Raw genomic sequence first — 24,726 nt, 5'->3', positions numbered from 1 at the left:
GAGAAAATTTTAATTTAAAATAACTGAAATTATTCTTTTACACTTCAACAATGCTCTCCCTATAATATAGTTAGATTTGATGCTACTAAAACTACTTCATTTACATCTTTTTTCCTGATTTCTTTGAAGTTCTTATCTTTTACTCTTCCAAATGAACTGTTATTTTTTTTCTAACTCAGTAATTTTTTTTTGTAATTTAATTGGTATAAGATTGAATAAATATATTAATTAGGTAAAATTATTTATTTAAAAATTACAATAGTTTTACCTACCCATGTACAATAAATATTTTTAATTATCTAGGCTTAGTTTATCTGTATAAAAATATTGCTCATATAGTTCTTGATATACATCCTGGGATATTATGTTCATATAGTTCCAGATACACACTCAGGTGTTTTATACTGAATAGGTATTTTAAATCATCTAAAATGATATTGAGAAATATGGTTGACACATAGTGTAGCTTCTTTGTTTTTTCACTTTTGATTAAATCTATTTAAACTTTAATTTTGCTGAAATCATGATTAGTATTCCTGCTGTTTTTAAAATAATAAATTCTTCTCCTGTCCTTTATTTTGTCTTTGTGTGAATGTTTCATTTTTGTAGCATTTTCTTAAAGCAATATATTTTTGAATCTACTTCCATTTTATGGGTAAATTCATCCCATTCATATTCTAAACCACAAGTACTTGGTGTATACTTTGATCTTTTTTTTTTCTTTACAATCCTTCTCACCCTATTTACCCTAATGCTTCTTACTTCTCTGCTTTATTTCTATGTCATTCCTTGCCCCTTTATTCCTTAACCTCCCCACCCCTCTAAAAGTCCCTTATCTTCTCCTCCAACCTTATCCCTTAGAAATCTTTTTTTTTATTTTTAAAGATTTTTATTTTCAAAACATATGCATAGAGAATTTTCAATATTCACCCTTGCAAAATCTTGTGCTCCAAATTTTCTCCCTCCCTTTCTCCTATCCCCTCCCCTAGATGGCAAGTAATCCAATATATGTTAAGCACATGCAATTCTTTTATACATATTTCCACAATTATCTTACTGAACAAGAAAAATAATATCAAAAAGGGAAAAAATGAGGAAGAAAATAAAATGCAAGCAAACAACAACAAAAAGAGCGAAAATACTACACTGTGAACCACATTTAAGTCCCACAGTCTTCTCTTGGAGTGTAGATGGCTCTTTTGATCACATGACCTTTGGAACTGACCTGAATCATCTCATTGTTGAAAAGACTCACATCCATTAGAATTGATCATCATATAATCTTGCTGTTGCTGTGTATAATGATCTTCTGGCTCTACTCACTTCACTTAGCATCAGTTCATGTAAGTCTCTCCAGGCCTTTCTGAATCACCCTGTTGCTATTTCTTATAGAACAATAATATTCCATAACATTCATATACCATAACTTATTCAGCCATTCTCCAACTAATGGGCATCCACTCAGTTTCCAGTTCCTTGCCATTAGAAAAAGGGCTACCACAAACATTTTTGCACATGTGGGTTCCTTTCCCTCCTTTATGATCTCTTTGGGATATAAGCCCAGTAGAGACAGAGTTAGATCAGAGTATACATAGTTTGATAGCCCTTTGGGGATAAGAACTCTAATTTCTTTATGAATTTAGAACTTCTAAAATACACACATACACATGCATGTATCTGTATATATGTGTGTATATGTGTAGATGTATTTCCCTCTTTAACCCATATCCCATGAAACTAAGTTTTCAGCATTACCCACCATCTTTCCTACTAGCTTCTTCTGTATCAATTTTTCTTTTTAGATCTCATTTGTATGAGATAAATACTCTTTTTTTATCTCTCCCTACATTTTTTAGAATCATACCATCATATTTAGCTAAAGTGAAGCCTTTTTTCAAACTACCCAAATAATGACAATGAGAATAGTAGTGCTAGTATTTTCACATATACAAATTAAACAATTTGATCTTAGTGAGTTCTTTAAAATTGGTCTTTAATATTTACTTTATATTTCTCCTGTATGTTATATGTCAAATTTTCCCTTAAATTCAAGGGAGTATTGTCACAAAAACCTGAAAGTATTTCAGTTCATTAAATATCCTCCCCCCACCTCTATTCAGGACTATATTTAAATTTTCTGGGTAAATTACCCTTGTTCATAACCCCAATTATTTTTGCTCTGTGGAGCAAAATAATTTACAATCCTTCAACATTATAGCTTCTGGGTATTGTATAATCTTTATTGTAGCTCTGTAATATTTAAATTGTTTATTTGTTTCTTCCAACATTTTCTCTTTAAATTTAGAAGTTTTGAAACATAGCTATGATATTTCTTTAAATTTTCCTCCTGTAAGTTTTCCTCTTTCAGGTAGTGATTTTTGGATTTTTTTCTATATCTACTTTCTTTTTTTTCTTTCTAGAACTTTAAAAAAACTCAATTTTCCTTCATAATTTCTTGTAATATTGCATCAAGATTATTTTTCATTATTAGTGTAGTTTTTAAGTGGGTAGTCCAACTATTCTTATATGATTTCTGTTCGATCTATACCTCAGATCAGTGGTTTTTCTGATGAGATGTTTCACTTTCTCTTCTATTTGTTCATTTTTCTGATTGTATTTTACAGTTTCTTGATGTCTTAGACTTCCATTAGCTTCCCCTTTCCCAATTCTAGTTTTGATGAATTATTTTCATAAATTTTTGGTTATTTAAATTTTTGACTTTATTTTCATAATTTCCTTGATTTTCTTGTGACTTTTTTTTTCTAATTTTTCCTCAATCTCTCTTGTTTTTTTAAAGTCCTTTTCGCTTTATTCTAAAAAAAATTTTGTGTGTTTCAGATGTCTCTTATCAAAAAAGACAGGGCTTTTTAAATTCTATTTTCTTCTTCTGAATATGAACCCAGATCTTCTCTATTCTACATTATAACCATGACTTGGGCTTTTCCCCTTTTGCTTACACATTTATTTATTTGTTTGCATTAGTTTGTTTACTACCTTTCAACCCAGCAGCCCCCAAGACATGATTCTTCAAAGTGGCCTGGAGGTGTTTGCATTCAGATCTTTCCAAGAGGTTTCTCAAATTGTCTTAGAAGGACAGTTGTTTTATTTTGTGTTTACTTCTGCTGCTCAGAAGTGATGTCTCTCTGAAGAGATTACCCAGAATTCTGCTGTCTAGTGGAAAGAGTACTAGCTCTGTAGTCACAGAATCTGGGTTGAATTCCTACCTCTTAGTCTCACTTAGTATGAATTCCTACCTCTTAGTATGACTTTGGACCGATCACTTAACCTCATTTCCATCCTTTGTGAAATGAATGCATTAGACTAGATAGATAGCTGCTGCTTTTCCTCCCAGACCTATGATCCTTTGGTTCCCGATATGGCCCTCTCTTCTTTATACTTTCTTCCTTGGCTACTCTACTTTGTTAATTACAATTATCACATTTATACAAATTATTCCCAAATCCCGCATCCAGCTCAAACGTCTGTCCTGGGACTCTATTTCTATATTTCCAATGGCTTACTTTGTATCTCTGCATGAAAATCCTGATGGCCCCTCAAACTCAATTTGTTAAAAATTCAATTTGATATCTTCTTTTAAATGCCTATTGTTCCCCCATGACATCTCTATTTCTATTAGTGATGCAAATCATTTTATGTCACCTGCACTTAAGCTTTTCAGTTACATTGGATTCCTTTTTTTCTATTCCTTCTCTACTCCCAAATTTTATAGGTTTTACTATTATGTCCTTCCTCCTCACCGAACGAGGGTGAATAGCAAACAAAAAAAAAAGGTCCAGAGAAAGAAACAATCCCTGCAGTAAATAAATAAATAGAACAAATATATCAATGTTCAGTCAAAAAATTTAGTAAAGGAAATAATCCAGAGAATGAAACATCAGGCTTGCAATAGAGATCAGAGCAACAAAACAACAAGGATTGACAGAGGTCATCAAGGAGGAAGTGTTCCCATGGAGGGAATAACTTAAGCAATAGCTAATTATTGTTTTACAAATATGTCTGGCTTAGATGGTATTGCTCTATGATAATGACGTGTTAGTTGTGCTTCTTCCTTCTCACTAATATTGAGTCTACATTCTTATGAATCTTATATCTACAACATGGATTCCATCTTTTGAAATCTAACTGCTACTAATCTAATTTAGATCCTATTACCAATTAAGGCTTTGCATCTACTGGTCTCAGCCTACCTATAATCATGCTACTCCCTTTTATGCAGTTTATATTGGGTTAAGGGACTTGCATCTTATCCCATAAGCAATCATGTGTCATTGATGATTTGTGAGCAACACAAAGACCACAAAGAAGTATTGTTGTTGTTATTAAATTATTTGACATGATCTATTTCTCTTAGAAGGATGATAATGGTATAATCTGATCCCACTTCTCATCATTACAGAAGTTTTGACCTGGTCTGTTTTCAATCTAGATCAGTTTAACCACCCTTCTTATACAGCTTGTTCCAGCTAGACCCAACCGCAGACCTCATATGCTCACTATATTGATACTGGACCTAGTGTGAATATGTGATAATTTTGTCCCTACTGTAGTCTGAGCTCAAGTGAGATCTCAACCTCAGCCTTCCCAAAAGCTAGGACTACAGGGGTAAATCAACACAACATTGTAATTATGTGCAGGATAAATTGTGAGAGATAGGGATTAAAGACAAGGTAAAATAATTCAGGAGGGGAGGTACTGTATTAGTCCACATGGTAAGTCATAAAGGACTGAGAAATGGAAATAGAAGGAGGGAAAGTCCATGTATGGAATATTGCTTCCAATGACCCCAAAGACATCATGTTACTATTATTATATAAAGTATGTGCTCTGGTATTAATTAATCTTCCCAGCCTCCACTGGCTTTGAGAAATCTATTCCACAGAATGCTGCTACTTTATCTCCACTAAATGTCCTAGAAATTGTCCTGAGATATTAGAGGTATTCTTCTAATTCTATAGCTCATGATGTGCTCCTTCATCCCAAGCTCATTAGTTGATATCAACTAGTGAACAAGACAATTTTAATAAGGTTGTCTAGTAAAAAAATTGGTACAAAACAGCCCCCAAAATTCTTGATATTCTTTTGAACTAGTATATATAAAATACTTAGGAACATAGGATCTAGTTTAGAAAGCTATTTGGCAAAAGGATAACTAGTAGCTCCTGACTATAACAAGTACTTAATCAATGCTTGTTACCTTGCTTCTTAGTCATTAAAAATATTTTTATTTTTCCTGTTGGGTACTCATAAAAATCCATTTAGTCAAATTTTAGCTCTTTATTAACTTACCTCCTTGTAGAGTATGGGAGCTGTATTTCCTCAATCTGTTTATTTGTTCCTTGCATCCTGAATGCAGACACTATTATCTGTTCTAGAGACACTGCTAGGATTAGAACAGTTGTGGGGAGAACATTTTAATAATAACAAGAATATTTCAACTTTCACAAATTCACAAGGTTCTTCTCTGGTCAAGAAGCTGAAAGTACTTTCTTCATGTTGTCTTCCACACCCAAGTGATTTTTTTTCATGGTCTTAATTATAAGGGCACTTATAACCACTAAGTTGCTAGATATTTAAAGATCCATTTCCAAAGTCATTTTATCAAACATTTCACAACTCATGCATGATCAAATTTCCTCAAACAATCTGACATACTTCTGGTTTTCCCTAGTTGAAATGTTTTTGATTGATTAAGTGGAGATCTTCACATCTAGTTCATATCTCTGTTTGATTGGCAAATTGATTCAATTAAGATTTGTTCTCACCTGGTAAAGTCATTGGGACATAGCAACTTGTTACTTAATTTGATTTCAGTTTTTTATTCTTACTTTGGGTTGAGTTTTTGAATCAATAAACATCTGTTCTTATACACCCATCCTTGTTCATGCATAGATATCTGCCACTTTTCACAGTACACACACCTAACAGTGGGCAATATATATTCACAAGAGCAGCAAATATATTCTTCCTTAGGGAATTGAGACCAGTACAAGCCATTTATTTTTCATTTCCCCATTAATTTTAATTATGGAATTGGAATGTATTATGCTAGTTTTAAATTTTCATGTCATGGATACATACTGAGAGTGTTCCCAAACTAGATTCCAAACAATTCCTTTTTTAAGGTCTGTGTCTAATGAGATAGGAATAAACTAGGACCGTATCCTCCCTACATCTACATTATTAATGTTACTTTCCATACTGGCTCAAATAATAATAGCATTATTTTTAGGGGAAGTGGGGAATCTGTATTTGTTTAAAAAAAATAGTTGGCCTAAAGTTTTTGGCAACCTTTGAGCTTCAAGCCCTTTTAGCATAAGAAATGGGCCTGCTGCTTCGGTACCTGTTTCTTGGTAAGCCCAGCTGTCCTTGGCCTGGAAACGTGTTATTTACTTTTCCCTCCCTGCTCCTGAGCACCATGTCCAGCATTTCAGTTTTGCTGAGTATAAACTAGAAAATGCAAAATGCCCACGTCTTCCTCATCGCACAGAGGAACGGCCACATTTGCATAGCCTTCATAATTCAATTTAATTTTTTTTTTGTCAAGAGTTGTGAATGCTTTGTGTTTGGTTTAATCAGAATGTTGACATTTACACTGAAGCCAATTTCTCTTTTTCTACTCCGTGTTTTGTTTAACCATGACAAGTGACAGCAAACTGGAAAGAACAGACTTTTTAAATTGGCTTCTTGCCCGGAATGCATCATTTCTCTTGTAGCTCTTTTCCCCCCTTCCTATGCATTGCAAGAGGAAATGTGAAAACATAGTCCACGAACACAAGAGTGAGGTGTTAGTGCTTTTAGATAAAGATTTGTGTTGTATTTTAAAACTAGATTGCTGTACAGTTTCAAGCTATTAGCAGGAGCCTATTACGCCATGGCTCCAGGTCCTTGGAGAGATATGCTTAGTGTATTTCAGTAATTCAAGGCAAATAGAAAACCTACATGTGAAAATATTTAATGGCAAAAGCACCAACTGCAGAAGGCTGCTGGAAGCAAAAAGCAAGGATGGTTCTCACCATTAACTCTTTCTTACAATTCCACTCTGATCTTTTGCTGTCTGGACCAAAACAGCATCAGCAGGCACAAATGCAAACAAGAAACTCCAAAATTCAGCTGCTCAAAAAATCATGGTCCTGCCTTGGGCTCTTTATCAGAATGGGGGCATTGTTGTGTTTCATGGTTGATCTATAGGCAGTTTCATGCTAACATAGCTGAAGTCTAAATTAGAATGTGCCCTGTATCAGATACACCTGTTTAAACCAGAAATGAGCTTGCAAATTGCTTGCATCAAAGACATTGGGAAGAAAATGGGGCCAACTAGCCATACCACTGGAACAGAAAGCACCCTGCCTCAGAATATCATTTGTTTACACATAGTATGCAAAGAAATCTGAAAAAGTTAAAAAAATCATCATTACACCATGTCAGAATGAGAGAATCTTCTGCTTAAAAAGGACATCAAAGGGTCAATTTCACTTTGCCAGGTAGAATTTCTTTTAATTAGCCTCCAATCTGCCCTGACCAACAAAATCTAAAACCTTTAAGAATTAGGTTATGACTCATAATGAATCAGAAAGAGATTCTAATAAGGAATTGAATATTCTCCCTCTTACCTTTCTATTCTTTAACATTTACTTTTTATAAACTCCTCTAGAGAAAGCTTTATACAAGAAGAACATAGGCAGACACTGAAAGGCCATATTTTGATGGAGGCCTGGAAATACCACTTATGGAAAAATACCAAACTTCCCAACCAATCATAGTACCTAAGATTGTTTCACGTAGTGTGCCTCATTCTCTCCAAGCAATTGTTTTGAAATATAGATATATAGTAAATATAAATTTCACTACTTTGCAATAATTTCTTTCCTAAAAAGAGGGCCCTCTTTTTGCTATCCTAGCATATATATCAGATATCAGAATAGGGAGGGAACAAGGGGGGAACAGAAGGGCAAAAAGTAACTTAGAAACTGAAATAAAGAAAATCGTAACATTGATTAATATTCATTTTAAAAGGTTTTTGTTGTGACTTCTGTTTTTATTTTTCTGGATATGCTGCTTCCTTCCCATCCACCCACACAGTACTTTAACTCATAACAACTGCATCTGTCATTGAAACAAAGAAAAAGTCAAGCAAAGTCAACTGAGACAATGTTTATGATGTTTTGAACTGATAGTCCCCCCACCTCTCCATAGAAATGAAAGGAAATGAGGAACCCACGTTTTTTCAACTTTTTTCCAGGTACCAAATTGATTATTACAATTCAGTTTTGTTTTAGCTTCTTTTCATCAGTTCATGTCTTCAAATGTTCTTCTGAATTTCTTATTTTTTGTTAGTTATGGCACAATAATAACATTCATATTCCACAGTTTATTTTTATTTTTATTTTGCTATTGCCAAATGATTTACAATCATATAACTTCCTTTTTATTTATTTTTTTTTTTGCTGAGGCAATTGGGGTTAAGTGACTCGCCCAGGGTCACACAGCTAGGACGAATTACGTGTCTGAGATCAGATCTGAACTCAGGTCCTCCTGATTTCAGGGGTGATACTCTATTCACTGCACCAACTAGCTGCCCCTCAATTTTTTTACTAAAAAGTATGGCTAATTTTTTAATATTCTTATACATGAAATGTTTCAATCTTTTATTTTTGGAGTATACATTTCATATATACTTCACTCTATTCGTTATATATATATGAACATATATACATTTCATATTCCTATTCATGAACTATTTCTATCTTTTATATGTTGGATTGTATTTCTATCCATAAAATCACTGGATGGAAGGACATGAATAATTTAAAGACTTTGAACACTTTCAAATAATTTTTAAAATTTATTGGATGTTTATAGTTCCAAAATCACTTATTAGAATGATGACTTTCTCACAATCTCACCTTATATTGACTATTTTGAAATTTTTTCTCCATTTTGCTAAATATGATATCGAATTGATAAATTATGAAATAGAATCAGGTACTCTTGGTTCTTTGGGTACTCTCTGGGAAATATCAGTTGGCAGTAGAAAATGGAATGACATACAAAGGCAAGCAGCAAAAAGTAGGGAGAGATACAGGGACAGACAGCATAGGAATAAATAGTATGTTTGTGAAGGAAGACAGTCAGTGTGGGGAAGAAGACAGAAAGAAAAAGAAAGAGAGAATATCACTCATATAACCATGCATGAGAGGTGTGAGCCTGAGTAATAAGGACCCGATAGAAATGAAAGAAGTATCATCTTCATAGAATTTTGAGGAGTTAAACAGACCACTTGATTTTGTCTGGAATTTGCATATTATAGTACCAGAATCTTTGACAAGTAGAGCTTAATTTCCCCTGATTCAATAAATTACCAGGATGTGCATTGTAGTCACTATATGATAAATTTGTGGGACAATTTGTATGTGACTTCCAGCTTCATCCTTTGTAATTTTATTTCCTGCTAGAACTTAGTTACTCTCTAACTAGAATGGTGGTCAAGAAGACCAGAACAAGACACAATTTTAATGCAATCTATGACTTCATCTCCTTACCACCATTATACCTTCTATTGCCAACATACTAGTCTAAACAACATTACAGCAAGCACAAGCCAGAGAAGTCAGATGGTAGAGGGAGAGAATTCCAGTATGAAGGATGGACAGGAAAAATGCCGAGCCAAGAGACAGAGTGTTGTGTGCAAGGGGAAACAAGGAGTCCATTGTCATTGGATTTTAGAATCTATAGAGAGGAAGAGTTTTTAAGATGTTGAACTTAGTAGGAAGAAGCTATGTTTTAAAGTAATTTAAAAGTCTAGCAGAATATTTCCTGTCTTGTCGCGGAGGCAACCATTGTAGTTGGTTGAAGGGGAGCATAAAGTCAGACCTGTGATTTAGGAAGACTACTTTGATGGCTGAGTTGAACACAGAGTGGAGAAGGAAGAGACTTGAGACCAGAAAACTAAAGAGAAGGGTAACTGTCTAAATGTGGGAAGTGTGGTGATGGCTTTGTTGGAAGAAAGAAAGACTATATACAAGAAATAATGTGTACATAGACTTGATAGCTTTGGGGAAAGATAAGAGTGCAGAATTCAGAATACCACCTAAACTTGTCATGCCTTTGACATTAACATGAGTTTTAGGGGGCAAGAGCATTCGGAGTTGAGTTTAAGATATCTATAGGACTTCTATTCCAAAATGTTCAGTAGGCAATTGAAGGTATGAGATGAAATCAGATAAGAAATTTAAGGTTGTACACGTTGATCTGAGATTCCTTCTCACAAATGTAATAACTGACTTCATTGAAGCTGAAGGAAACACCCACTAAAATAGAATAGAGCAAAGGACCCCCGGGGCAAATCTTTGGAAGGCAAATATGGATAGCAAATAATGGTAACTTTTGTCTTAAGGCAAACATCTTTTGCCTAAAGCAACACTTCTGCATCCACACTTCTTGAGTAAATACTTTAATAATAAATGCATACTATAGTTTATCAAATTTTTGTATCTATTGGCACAATCATTATAAATATAACTTGGTCAAAATAGATAATTTTAAATATATTGTCAGTTTATTTCCTAGTATTTTATTTAATTTGTTGATATTTTATATTCATTAGTAATATTAGGGTATATTTCTCTCTCCTTGCTATGTACATCACTTGTTTCAGAATTAGGTGATGCTTATGAGAAGTGGTATTCATAAGGAATAAAACATTGACCTCAAAGAAAAGAATACTAGTTCAAGTTACTACTGAAACATATTCTTTCCTTATCTGGGTTTCCTATATTAGTGAAATTGCAGGTTTAGTCCCTATTATTTCTCTCATAAATGGAATATGTTCTGGTATTTTCTTCCTTAAATTTTTAGGAAAAAAAATTTATAGTATTGATATTAATTGCTCTTTAAGGATTTCAAAGAATTCACTTGTGAATCTATCAGCTCCACATCGTTCACAGTTTGTTTTCCCTCTCCCTTTTGGTAATTCCTTTATATTGTGTTTTATCATTGTTTTTTCTGGGAATGGTTTGTTTAAGAGAATGACTTCTTTTAATTGGAAAATTTTTGTGGATAATTATTCATTTCCTTAAAATCTAGTGTTTTTCTAGTATAATTATTATTGTACTTGATTTTACATTTCTCCTTTAATTTTTGATTGTTTTTAGTAATTATGTTCTTATTTGGATTTATTATCATGTTAGTATTATCTAGGTGGTTTTACTTGTGTGGTTTGTTCAGAAATATTTTCAGATATATAATTTTCAATTTGAGAATACTTTAGCTCCATTTAAAAATTTTTGGTATTTTGCCTTTTGGTAGATCACTCTGGAGCAGTTTGCAATCTATGTAGCTTTGAGTTTTTGAATACTTTTTTTAATATACAACAGATTCTGGTGAGGACATCAGATATATATCAGAGGTATCACTTAAATCCATATATTTTTGACCCCCAAACCAGCTATTAATTTGCTGTGCAATTCTAATTTCCATTGAGGTTGAAAAATAGATATATTTTTGTGTCATTTTATAATTATTTTAATGCACATATATAATTTATAACTATTTTCACACATTTATTAAATACCTCCTAAGTGTGAGGCATTATACTAAATGCTTAAGGAAAATCACTTTGAATTGATGCATGAGTAGAGGATGGATTGGGGTAGAAAGACACTTGATACAAGCAGATCCAGTTTTAGTTTATTGCAATAGGTCAAGCATAAAATGATAAGGGCCTGGATTAGAGTAGTAGCAGGGCACTATTGGAGAGATATTGCAAAGAGAAAAATCAACAGGTCCTGAAAACAATGGATGTTAGTTAAGATGGGGAAATGTATTGAGGGTGACATTTAGAGTGTAAACTTGAGGAACTGGGATAATGGTGTTATCTTTTATAGTTGTATATGTTGCCCATATAGTAATAGGAAAGGTAATGAACAGGTAGGAAGGATTGAGCGGAAAAGAATGATTTCAGTTTGGGACATGTTAAGTTTAAGTCTACTGGCTATCCAATTCAAGATGTCTTAAAGGCAGTTGGAGATAGGAAAAGAGAGGTTATCAGAGAAATTAGTGAAAAATATGTACTTTGTCAATCATAGTGTATAGCATAGAGGTAATAATTATATCCATGAGAGCTAATGAGATCATTGAGTGATGTTGTATAGAAAGAGAAAAGACCCAGGAAAGAGCCCTGTGAGACACCTATTGTTAGAGGGTATGAAATAGAACATTCTGTAAAAGAGACTCAGAAACAGCAGATATGTAGAAGAAGAACTGAGAGAGAGGATTGTATTTTAAAAACAGAAGAAAATATCAAGGAAGATGGAATGATCAACAGTATCAAAGACTGCAAAGAGGTTAAAGAGAAGAAGCATTGAGAAAAGGTCATTAATTTGGCAATTAGATCTTTGGTAACTTGGAAGAGAACAGTTTTAGTAGGAATATTTTCCTTTATGAATTTATAGACATATTTTTTTCAGAAATTTGGGTCTATTTAATATAAACAATATCTTTTAAATCACCTATATTATTTAATCAATAAGTGGTTCTCTCATTTTCCACTGAAAGAGAGCCTACTCATTCCCCTTAAGACATGTCATTGTTTCATATCTATTAAATAAGAATATTTTTCATTGCCTATGTGACTTTTAAAGATAATATAGTTTCCCTCTTTTTTCTTTCTTAACACTGTTAATTTTTATTTTGTCTTTGCCTGACAGTATACTTGCTATTTATTTTTTTTGGAAATTGCCTGATGCATAACACATTTTTTCAAAATTTCATTATTTAATCTTTTCTTTTATGTGTTTCTATTAAATAACAAAATATGTTTATCTTTTCTTATCCATCATTCTTTTTTTTTTTTTGTTTCAGGGGGCCATTAACTCTTTTATCATTTAAGAATAGAAATCCATTAATAGGCATGATATATAGGAAGGAATAGAATTTTTGTTTCACAAAACCCAACTTCTCATTGATACAAGGGAAAAATAAAGAAGGAACAAACAAGTGGATAGCTGATGAGCTGAGAAATAGAATTCAAAGTATACTAAATGGAAATGGAAATAAGAACCTGAAGAAATCAAATAAGCACCTCTTAAAAAGAATGAATTTTCCATCACATATGTATTTTGTATTGCTCTTCAGTATCATCTCTCTTCATTTAATGCCATAATTTAACCCCATAATTGCTCTCTTAGAGTAATTTGACTTTGTCTCTGTCCACAAGCTCTCCACCCTGCTTCTGTTTACCTTATCTATTCCAAATTACTTTAATATAATTAATTTCTCTTTACTTAATTTTTCTCATTTTTTATACTCCCCCTTTTTATCCTTAAAAGCACTCAATATTTATTCAAAATTCACTCATTTTCAACTTTTTAAATAACTTTTTTTCACTGCCATCCTTTTTCACATGTAAGAAAGACTAATTAATCTAGAGAATATACAGAGACTTAACTGGACTGAGGAAAGTCAGCAAACTTTCATCATTCTGTCAGATAATAAATATTTTGGTATTTTACACTTTGTGGATTTTACTACTATTATGTTTTCTTAATTTATGTGCAGAAACCTGCCTAGTACAATAAAAAAAAATAGTATTTGGATTCAAAGTTTATGGGTTTGAACACTGGTTCTATTGCCCATGAGACCTTGGACAAGTCACATCAGGTCTAGAATTTTACTTTTCTCTTCATTAATTTAAGGAAATTAAATTATACTGTCCCTAAAGCTATTTCCAGCTCTAAACCAATTTGCAAAATTTGTAATAAACTATATTCATTAGTACTTGAGAACATCCAAAGCATTTCAGAGGTGATTATGATGAGAGCAGTTACAATGACAATATTTAAATGTATTATAAAAATAGTGATAATACTGTGGCAACAGAAATAATGTCACCTTGATATATCAAAAGATATTCCTATTGTTCAACTTCCTCTTTCAAAAAGGTATAAAAGAAAACTAAAGTACATTCTCACATCATCAGGCTTAGAAAAGTCCTTAATTCTGCTACTTACAGACTGCAAACTAACTGCCCCTACTTGATATGATATCCTTTGACCTAACAATAATACCTCTAATAGGCAAGAATACCAAAGGAGATTTTAAAAAAAGGAAAAGAAGCAATATATATGAAAATATTTATAGCAACTCTTTTTTCAGGGCAAATAATTGGAATTTAAGGGAATATACTTATCAATTGGGGAATGACTGAATAAACTATCATATGTGATTATGAAGGAATATTATTGTTCTATAAGAAATAATGAGCAGGATGCTATCAAGAAAATCTGAAAAGTCATCTTTGAGTTCAAGCAAAAAGAAATATACTGTATAGAAAGTAATAGCAATGTTGTGGGATGATCAGCTGTGAATGACTGCTATTTTTAGCAATATAATGATCTAAGAATATTCTGAAGGACTTAGGATGAAAAATATTATTCACACCCTGAGAAAGAATTGATTGTATCTGAATATAGACAAGCATACTTTGTTTTTTATTTCTTTTTTTGGGGGGAGACTGTTTTCCTTTGCAACATGGATTTATGCACAACTTCATGTGTACTGTCTCAGTGTATGATAGTAGAAAGGTGGAGAATCTGAAACAAAATGTTAAAAAACAAATGTAACAAAACTTTTACATGCAACTAACAAAAATAAAAATATTAAAACATAAAGACAAAAAACAACAAGGGAGGGTTTAGCAAAAATTAATGGAGGATGGAAACATATCTTTATTGAAAAGAAATGGTACACTGAGGTTTTTTGTTTTTTTGTTTTTGATGGGAAGAGGGTCATTTCCTTTATTTATTCCAAAATACTTGCCACTTTTAGGATCTTTCATTTTGAAATCTTCCCCCACCCCCACGATCATAATTTCCTACTTTTCTCTATCTCACTGCTTCTAAAACTGTTCTTTATCCTCATTAAAATTTGGAGTCTTTTTATAACACCCTGTTTTTATAATTCATAACCCCAACCCAGACTTTAATTCTCTTCTTTCATGATCATGACTTTATAGTGAACCAGTTGAACTAGGCACACTTGAATCTCTTTATTCCTTGTCCTTTCTACATTTAAATCCTATAACTATCCCATTATGAATCCTGTGCTCTACCTGCATTATTCACTCCTTCTTTTTATATGCTGAATACCGTTGAGGAAGTCACATATTCATGCTGATTAGGACCTCTAGTGCAAATTAATGTTATTTAATGTCAACTGGGATCATATTCATTCACAAAAATTACTGTATTCATATATAATTAACTCCAAATCAACTGATCCTTCTTGAAAATATCAGTGTTATTCCAAAATCCTTTCTATCAATTGATGACTATCTTGAGAAAATCAAGGTCAACAATTCTCTGGCCACAACTGCATACCATACCTTTAGAGAAAAAGTGATTAGTTTTCTTATCTGCTTAGATACTTGATTATCTGCCTTCCTCTCTCCTCCCACTTTCATGCTCATTTTTCCTTAGCTACCAACAAGTTGTATTTAAACATTATTGTGATTTTTATTACCTAATTAGGTCCCATCCCAGAACACTTGTAACTTTGCAATTATGTGTATTTTCTTTATCAAGTATGTAAAGGAAAAGAGAGAGACAGAAGACAGAAAGTTTGTTCATGCTGTGGTAGGATAATTCCTAGATATTCAGTATATTTTATTAATATTTAATGAAATATTTTTCCTATCTCATTCCTATTATTTTTAATATTATACAAAAATTTGATAAACTTTTTTGATTTATGTTACATTCTTTTACTTTAAGGAAATCTCAAATATCAAAAATAAGATTTTAAAGTTAAAATGGATTTAAAAGCAATAAGGCAAAAGAACTCCCATGCTGTCAGAGCTGAGCACAATACGATAGTATAGATAAACCCCTCAAAGAAATGGAGATGAGAGATTTTTTGCTTATCATAGGTACATAACCTTATTGTTGTTGTTATTGTTGTGTGGTAATGGTGGGGGTGATTTAATATGTTTTATTAATTCTATTGGTAGCCTATATTCTATTGGTAGAACATCATATTTTTTACAAATAAAGATGAATTTGCTTCCTTTCTCCTATGATAATCATTTCATGTTATTTCTGTATCACTATAATCAACAATAGTGAAGATAGGAACTTCAATATTTATTAAAGATAATGACCTAGAATTTTCTTTCCTTACTTTTTCTCTTCTAGTTTGCTTTTATATCTTTGTGAAATATTCATTTTTTAAATTTTTTTTTGTTGTGTATCACTGAATATAACATTTTTAAAAGTTTCTTTGTTTCCTCTAAGTTCATCATTCCTATTTTTGTTTTTGATTTTGGTAATTTGATTTCCTATTGTTGTGCCACAATTTCCTTTTATTGTCCTGACTCAGTTTTCCTAAATTGTTCTGCCTCAGTTCCTAATTGTAATGCTCAATCCTGCAACACCATCCCTCCCTCCTAATCAAGATATCATCAGAATGTTCAGTGTCTCTCCCCATTCTTATCAGAATATCCTTTCTTCTCCTTTTCATTCTCTGTTTTCCTTTTCTATTCCTTCCAAAATTATTAAATATTTCTTTTGTTTTCTTTATATGTTAAGCAGTTTGTTTTTTTTAATTGTCTATAACATGAACTGCTAAGTGAAGTGAATGGAACTGAGAAAACATTATAGACAGCAACAACAATATTATGTAGTGATCAATTGTGATAGACTTGGCTGTTTTCAACAAGGAGGTGATTTAGGCCAATTCTAATAGACTTGTGATGGAGAGAGCCATCTGCATCTAGAGATCAGACTATGGGGACTGAATGTGGATCCCAACATAGTATTTTCACCTTTTTGTTGTTTTTTGATTGCATATTTTTCTCTTTCTCATTTTTTCCCTTTTTGATCTGCTATTTCTTTTGCAGCATTATAAATGTGGAAATATGTTTAGAAGAATTGCATATGTTTAAACTATATTGGATTATTTGCTGTGTAGGGGAGAGGAAAGGGAAGAAGGAGGGAATAAAATTTTGTAACAAGGTTTTTCAAGGTGAATGTTGAAAATGCATGTATTTTGAAAATTAAAAAAATATTATTATAACATTATTTTTTTTTATTTTTATTTAATAGCCTTTTATTTACAGGATATATACATGGGTAACTTTACAGCATTAACAATTGCCAAACCTCTTGTTCCAATTTTTCACCTCTTACCGCCCCCCCCCACCCCCTCCCCTAGATGGCAGGATGACCAGTAGATGTTAAATATATTAAAATATAACTTAGATACACAATAAGTATACATGACCAAAACATTATTTTGCTGTACAAAAAGAATCAGACTCTGAATTATTGTACAATTAGCTTGTGAAGGAAATCAGAAATGCATGTGTGCATAAATATAGGGATTGGGAATTTAATGTAATGGTTTTTAGTCATCTCCCAGAGTTATTTTTCTGGGCATAGCTAGTTCAGTTCATTACTGCTCCATTAGAAATGATTTGGTTGATCTCGTTGCTGAGGATGGCCTGATCCATCAGAACTGGTCATCATCTAGTATTGTATAACATTATTTTGAATAATAATTTTGGTTTTTGTTTCTTTGATATTAAAAGTTTCTAGGTTTGGCTTTGTTTTGTAATTATTATTTTACTTTTTATTTTATTTTAATTTTTTTTATTTGATTTTTTTTTTGTATAGTTATATCATCTGTATATTGAACCAGCCTCTGAATATCAAATCTCAAGTCAGCAAATAGACTGGAAGAATGAGTAAATAAAAAAGTAATTTCAGCATAAAAAATACTATTGTGATATGAAAACTCAATATACAAACCCAGAAGAAGACAACTTTAAAACATTTAAAACTAAAGCAAAAGTTAAAAATAATGAAGAATTTAAAATGTTTTCTCATCAATGAACTAAGTGCCCAGTAGTTGGATGGGAAGAAAGGAGAAATAAGAAAAGAAATGAGAATTATGGAAGAAAGAATTGGAAATTCAAGTCATAGCTTGGTAGAAGAGGTATAAAAACTTATCCAAATAAATTCCCTAAAATTAGAAGGTAACAAATACAAGTCAATGGCACCATGTGACACCAGGAAATGTTAAAACAAAATCAAAAGGCTAAACAGATAGAAGAAAATATGTTATCACAAAACAAAAACAACTGACTTGAAAAATAGATCAAAGGTGACAAAATAAAAATGTTAGATTACCTAAACCCTATGACAAAAAAGGGACCTAGATATTATATTTTAGAAAATATTTTTAACATAAATAAAGGGCTGAGTGAAAATAAAAATAATCTACAAGTCACTTCCTGAAACAAAAACAAAAGAGAAAAAAACACATCAAAATGAAAATGTCTAGGGATATTATAATTAAGATCTAAAATTTATAAATCAAAGGAAAAAAGTACTTTAAGAGGCTGGAAAGGAAGAATTCAGTCTGGATTTCACATAATCTAGTAACTCCATCCATAAAGGAGTTCATAATAGGAATATAGAAAACAATAAATGTTTATAGCCAAGAATAGTATAACCAGAAAAGTAGTATAATGCTACTTTGAGGAAAACCATGGATTCTTAATGAAATAGAATTTTCAAGCATTCAAGGCTCAAAGCTTTGTAAAAATTCTGAAGATCAAATAAAAAATAACAGAATCATAGAAAAACAAACTTGGTGTTAAAATATGGAGGAATGATTTTTTTTTTGTCCCTTCTGAACATTATTATAAGCAGGGCTCCAAAAGTGATTCTAACAAAAAAGTATTAGGAGTGATTTTGTTATGTCTTGATGAATTTATAAAGAGGGAAAGAACAAAGACAGGGTATGCATTGGGTAACTGGGGGGAAACATTGAGGAAATTCATTTTATATAATCAGAATATACAAGAAGATATCTGGAAGGAAGGAATGGTAGTAGGAACAGCTGACAAATGAGCCTCACTATTATCTGAACTGGGCAAAACAGAGAAAAAGATACACACAATGTTGAGTCCATAAATAAAAACTATATCATAAAGCTGCAGTTGTTAAAATCATTTGGAACTGGCTAAGATTTAGACTAGTTGATCAGTGGAATAGGTTAGGTTCACAGGACAAAATAGTCAAAACTATAGCAATCTAGGGTTTGACAAACCTAAAGACCCCAGCTTTTGGGATAAGAATTCACTATTGGACAAAAACTGCTGGGAAAGTTGGAAACTAGTATGGTAGAAACTAGGCATTGACCCACACTTAATATCATATACCAAAATGGATTCATGATTTAGGGATCAAGAATGATATTATAAATAAATTAGAAGAACATAGGATAGTTTACCTCTCAGACCTGTGGAGGAGGAAGGAATTTGTGACCAAATAAGAACTAGAGATTGTTGATAACAAAATAGATAATTTTGATAATTTGATAATTATATTAAGTTAAAAAAGTTTTTACACAAACAAAACTGATGCAGACAAGATTAGAAGGAAAGCAATGAACCGGGAAAACATTTTTACATTTAAAGGTTCTGATAAAGGCCCCATTTCCAAAATATATAGAGAATTGACTCAAATTTATAAAAAATCTTATTCCATTCTCTAATTGATAAATGGTCAAAGGATATGAACAGATAAATTTCAGATGAAGAAATTGAAACTATTTCTAGTCACATGAAAAGGTGTTCCAAATCATTATTGATCAGAGAAATGCAAATTAAGACAATTCTGAGCTACTACTACACACCTGTCAGATTGGCTAAGATAACAGGAAAAGATAATGACAAATTTTGGCAGGAGTGTGGGAAAGTTGGGACACTGATACATTGTTGGTGGAACTGTGAATGGATCCAGCCATTCTGGAGAGCAGTTTGGAACTATGCTCAAAAAGTTATCAAACTGTGAATACCCTTTGACCCAGCAGTGTTTCTACTGCACTTATATCCCAAAGAGATCTTAAAGAAGGGAAAGGGACCCACATGTGCAAAAAATGTTTGTGGCAGCCCTCTTTGTAGTGGCCAGAAACTGGAAACTGAATGGACGCCCATCAATTGGAGAATGGCTGAATAAATTGTGATATATGAATATTATGGAATATTATTGCTCAGTAAGAAATAATCAACAAGATAGTTTCAGAGAAGCCTGGAGAGATTTACATGAACTGATGCTGAGTGAAATGAGCAGGACCAAGAGATTATTATACACAGCAACAACAACACATTGAGCATTTCTGATAGACATGGCTTTCTTTAACAGTGAGATGATTCAGACCAGTTTCAATTGTTCAGTAATGAAGAGACCATCTACATCCAGAAAGAGGACTATGGGAACTGAGTGTGGACCACAACATAGCATTTTCACTTTCTGTTGTTGTTTGCTTGCATTTTTGTTTTCCTTCTCAGTTTTTTTTTCTTTTTAGATCCAATTTTTCTTGTACAGCAAGACAATTGTAAGTATATGTATGTGTGTATATATATATATATATATATATATATATATATATATATATATATATATATATATATGATTTTACATATATTTTAGCATGTTTTTAACATGCCACCTAGAAAAGTGGGTGCAGGGAAGGAGGAGAAAATTTGGAAGGGAAATTTTTGCAAAGGTCAGTGTTAAAAAATTACCCAAGTATATGTTTTGTAAATAAAAAAAGCTATAATAAAAAAAATAAAAAAAGAAACTAAATCCTAGTTTCTCATCTGTGTCAAAATACATGTACAATCTATGTACATATTATACATACATATATATGCACACACATAAATATATTCATGTATGCAAAATATGCACATAGGCATGTATAGCACATAGACATATTTTTATACAATAAATATATATATATATATTTTATGCATACATACATAATAAATTGAGTTCACATTTGGACAGAAAGAAGAGGGTATGATGAATTGACTTTGAGAAACTTTGTAATTTTTAATTATCCTAATTTTTTCCTTGGAAAAAAAATTTCATATTCTGAAAAAAAAGATAATTCATTAATGCTATAGATTCTAAAGAAATAGTTAAATGTTATTCTATATCAATGAAGAAATGCATGATGTATATAAGTAGGTTAGGACACATTTCAAATCAAAATTTGTTCAAGAGAGATTGATGTTATTTGAGAGACACATAGTCAGTTAAAATGGGAATTAATCTTGTGGCAAGCTCTAGATATAATCAGTGGGCAATATATAAGGCCCATTAAAGAATTACAGAAAGAGACCTGGCACAGTGGATTGTATCATTTTGGAATACATAGGTAATAGTTGCATAGGAAACTATTATCTCATTAAATAGTTGCATAAGCAAATATTATCTCACTAAAATGAGAAAGCTTAAATGAATTATGATTTCAATTGCCTGAAGTACTATTTACTTTGAAAATATATGAAAAGGCATTAAAAGTGTGTGTGTGCAAGTAATTATACATATATAAAGGTTTGTATTTTAAAAGGTATATATTTGTAACATCATCTCATCGACAGAATATCTACCAAAAGGATCATATTAACTTGTTATTCTTTGACCCCTGCAATACACTATAGTTTTGTGCAGTGAATGGCCACTGATTTGAAGGACATAAAGCTATTTCTGAATCATGGCAAAGCAGATTAAGTTGCCCCCACATCCTTATACGGGGGATATTACAACGTAACTTACGTGAGACATTTTAGGTTATAAGGAAGGATATAAGATAACCACTGGGAAACTTCTCTGTAATCGGCCTAACCAATTGATGGATGGGCGCCAAAGGCTTTAAGCATCACTTTCCATTTGCCAGGTGTATAAAAGGCACTGCACAGATAAAGCCTTTGAATGCCATTTGTCTGACTGTCTTATGTGCTTTTCCATCTCAATAGAAATATTAAGGTTCAAAAAATGACACTTTGTATACAGGCAAGAAAAAAATATCCTTTAAATGTGATTATTGTTTGATTTACTCCAGTGCCTAGTAAGTTCTAGGATGATGAGACCACAGTTTCTCCTTGACAAAAACAGAAAAAGGCACACAAGCAAGGATTTTCCTTTCTCTTTAAAGTTGTGAGACTTTTTAACCAAATCTGTTGTAATTATCCTTAAACATATTTTGAGAGTTGGTGTTGTCTGGAGAACTAGTGATTATTATTGCTGCCCCATCATTTGCTGGCTGTGTGATATTTGTTAAATCAATTAACCTCTTTATGTCTGAATTTGTCTATCTTATAGTAGGTTAAAATAATACTTACTGTCTATAGATGGATACAAAAGGACAAAATGAAGTGGATATTTGAGTCAGTTATTTAAATAATCAACCCCAATAATAAATATTGGTAGAAAGGGTATGGGGCAATCAGAGAAGGGGTCTTTTTTTATATTCCAGAAGGGAATATATCAATTAAACAACCAGGAAAATTGAAAAAAATATTCCCATCTTATTTATTTTATGTTCATTAGACTAAAGCAAAGCTTCTTTTAAATTTTGGGTTGTGACCCCATATGGGGGTCATGTAACTGACTGTGGAGGTGGCAAAATTATTCATTATTATCAGTGAATGATTGATTTGTATATCCATTTTTAAATATCTATATACCCTAGGTCATCTAAAAATTTCTTGGGTGAAAAGATCATTAATGGAGAAAGTTTGAAAAGCTCTGGCAGAAAAACTTATAAAATTAAAATCTAGTTCTTGGAAATTATTTTTTAAAATTAGGATTAGGATAAAGAGGGAAGAAAGTAGTAATAGAGATGGCTTAAAACTTAAGAATTAATGTTCTTTGAAACTTACTTAAACATTTCTTATATGAAATCTCTATGCTAGTCACTGAATAAGTTGGAAAGATAAACAGGATGTTTACTATATTAATAAAGGAGACACCGCATTTCTCTGTTACCTGCCTTCATAGAGATCAGTTTGTAATTTTGGGTATGATATATATGAATAATCATAATATGAAATAATGTGATTAGGGCATAAGAAGTTCAAGGAAGGCTTCATGTAGGTGGCATTTGGTCTGGATCTTGAATGATAAGTAGTATTTAAACAGGTATAGTGGATTTTGAAATATGAGTAAGATTTAAAAAGCTGTTTTGACAGGGGAAATATTCCACAATGTGAATTGCCCACAGTGTGAGAAAATGAATAAAGCTGTGCAGTCTTGAAATGTCTTTATAGAATGATGAGTATTCTCATTTGAATGGAAAATAGAACACCTGAAGGGAGTAGTGTGAGATGAACCCAGAAAGTTAAGTAATGAGTTGGTGCAGAGCTTTTGATGCAAGGTTAAGGAGATTGGACTTTAGTAGAAAATAGGGAGTTTATGAAAGCAACTGGACCAAATATGTGATCCATAACCTTTCCATTAACCTATCCTTTCTGTTCTCTGGAACTAAAGCTCCACAAAAATGATGTGTTGTAGAACCAGATTCAAGTAGATTTGAGAACATTTGGTAATTTTTTCAAATATAGTTCCAACTCAGCAGCAACAAGTCTTCATCTAGCCCTATGACATTCCACTGGTTGCAGAGATAATTGCTTGTTGATACTTCACCAAGTATAAGTCCTAAATATATTATCTAAGGGTTTGGTTTAATAAGAAGAGAATAGAAAACACGTTCATAAAAATCTGAGTTTGAGTCTCTTTTGACAAAATACAGCATCCATTCTTATTAAAAACACTAGAGCATAGGAATAAAGGGAGCTTTCCTTAAAATAATAAAGAATATCCATCTAAAACCAACAGCAAGCATTGCTTATAATGAAGAGAAACTGAATACATTCCCAATAAGATCAGGAGTGAAACAAGGATGCCCATTATCACTTCTATTATTCAATATTGCACTATAAATGTTGGCTTTAGCAATAAGAAAAGAAAAAGAAATTAAAGGAGTTAGAATAGGCAACGAGGAAATAAAACTATCACTCTTTGTGGATGATTTGATGATATAATTAGAGAATCCTAGAAAATCATCCAAAAACCTGCTGGAAACAATTCATAACATTAGCAAAGTTGCAGGATATAAAATAAACCCACACAAATCATCAGCACTTATATGTGTATGTATGTATGTATGTATGTATAGATAGATAGATTACTGACAAAGTCCATCAGCAAAAGATAGAAAGAGAAATTCCATTTCAAATAACTGTAGACAAAATAAAATACTTGGGGGGTCTACTTGCCAAGACAAACCCAAGAACCATATAAACATAATTACAAAACACTTCTCACAGAAGTAATCAGATCTAAACAATTGGAAAAATATCAATTGCTCATGAGTTGGTTAAGCTAATATAATAAAAATGGCAATTTTGCCTAAATTGATCTATTTGTTTAGTACCATACCAATCAATTTGCCAAAAAATTATTTTGTAGAGCTAGAAAGAATAATAACAAAATCCATATAAAAGAACAAAAAGTTGATCTTTGGAGAAAGAAGGAATTTACGATCAAAGAAGAACTAGAAAACACTATGAAAAAAAAATAGACAACTTGGATTACATTAAATTAAAAAAGGTTTATGCAAACAAAACCAATAAAAATAAGATTAAAAGAGAAGTACAAAGCTAGAAAAAATCTTTATAGTTAGTGTTTCTGCTAAGGTCTCATATATGAAATAAATAAATAACCACATCAAATTTATAAGAATACAAGTCATTTCCCAATTGAGAAATGGTCAAAGGATATGAATAGACAATTTTCAGATTCTGAAATTAAAGCCATCTGTAGTCATATAAAAATGCTCTAAATCAGTATTGAT

Source organism: Sarcophilus harrisii, chromosome 1, assembly GCF_902635505.1.
Source record: "Sarcophilus harrisii chromosome 1, mSarHar1.11, whole genome shotgun sequence".
Classification (NCBI taxonomy): Eukaryota; Metazoa; Chordata; class Mammalia; order Dasyuromorphia; family Dasyuridae; genus Sarcophilus; species Sarcophilus harrisii.
The sequence above is the reverse complement of the archived record's forward strand: the minus strand, read 5'-3'. Positions refer to the sequence as shown.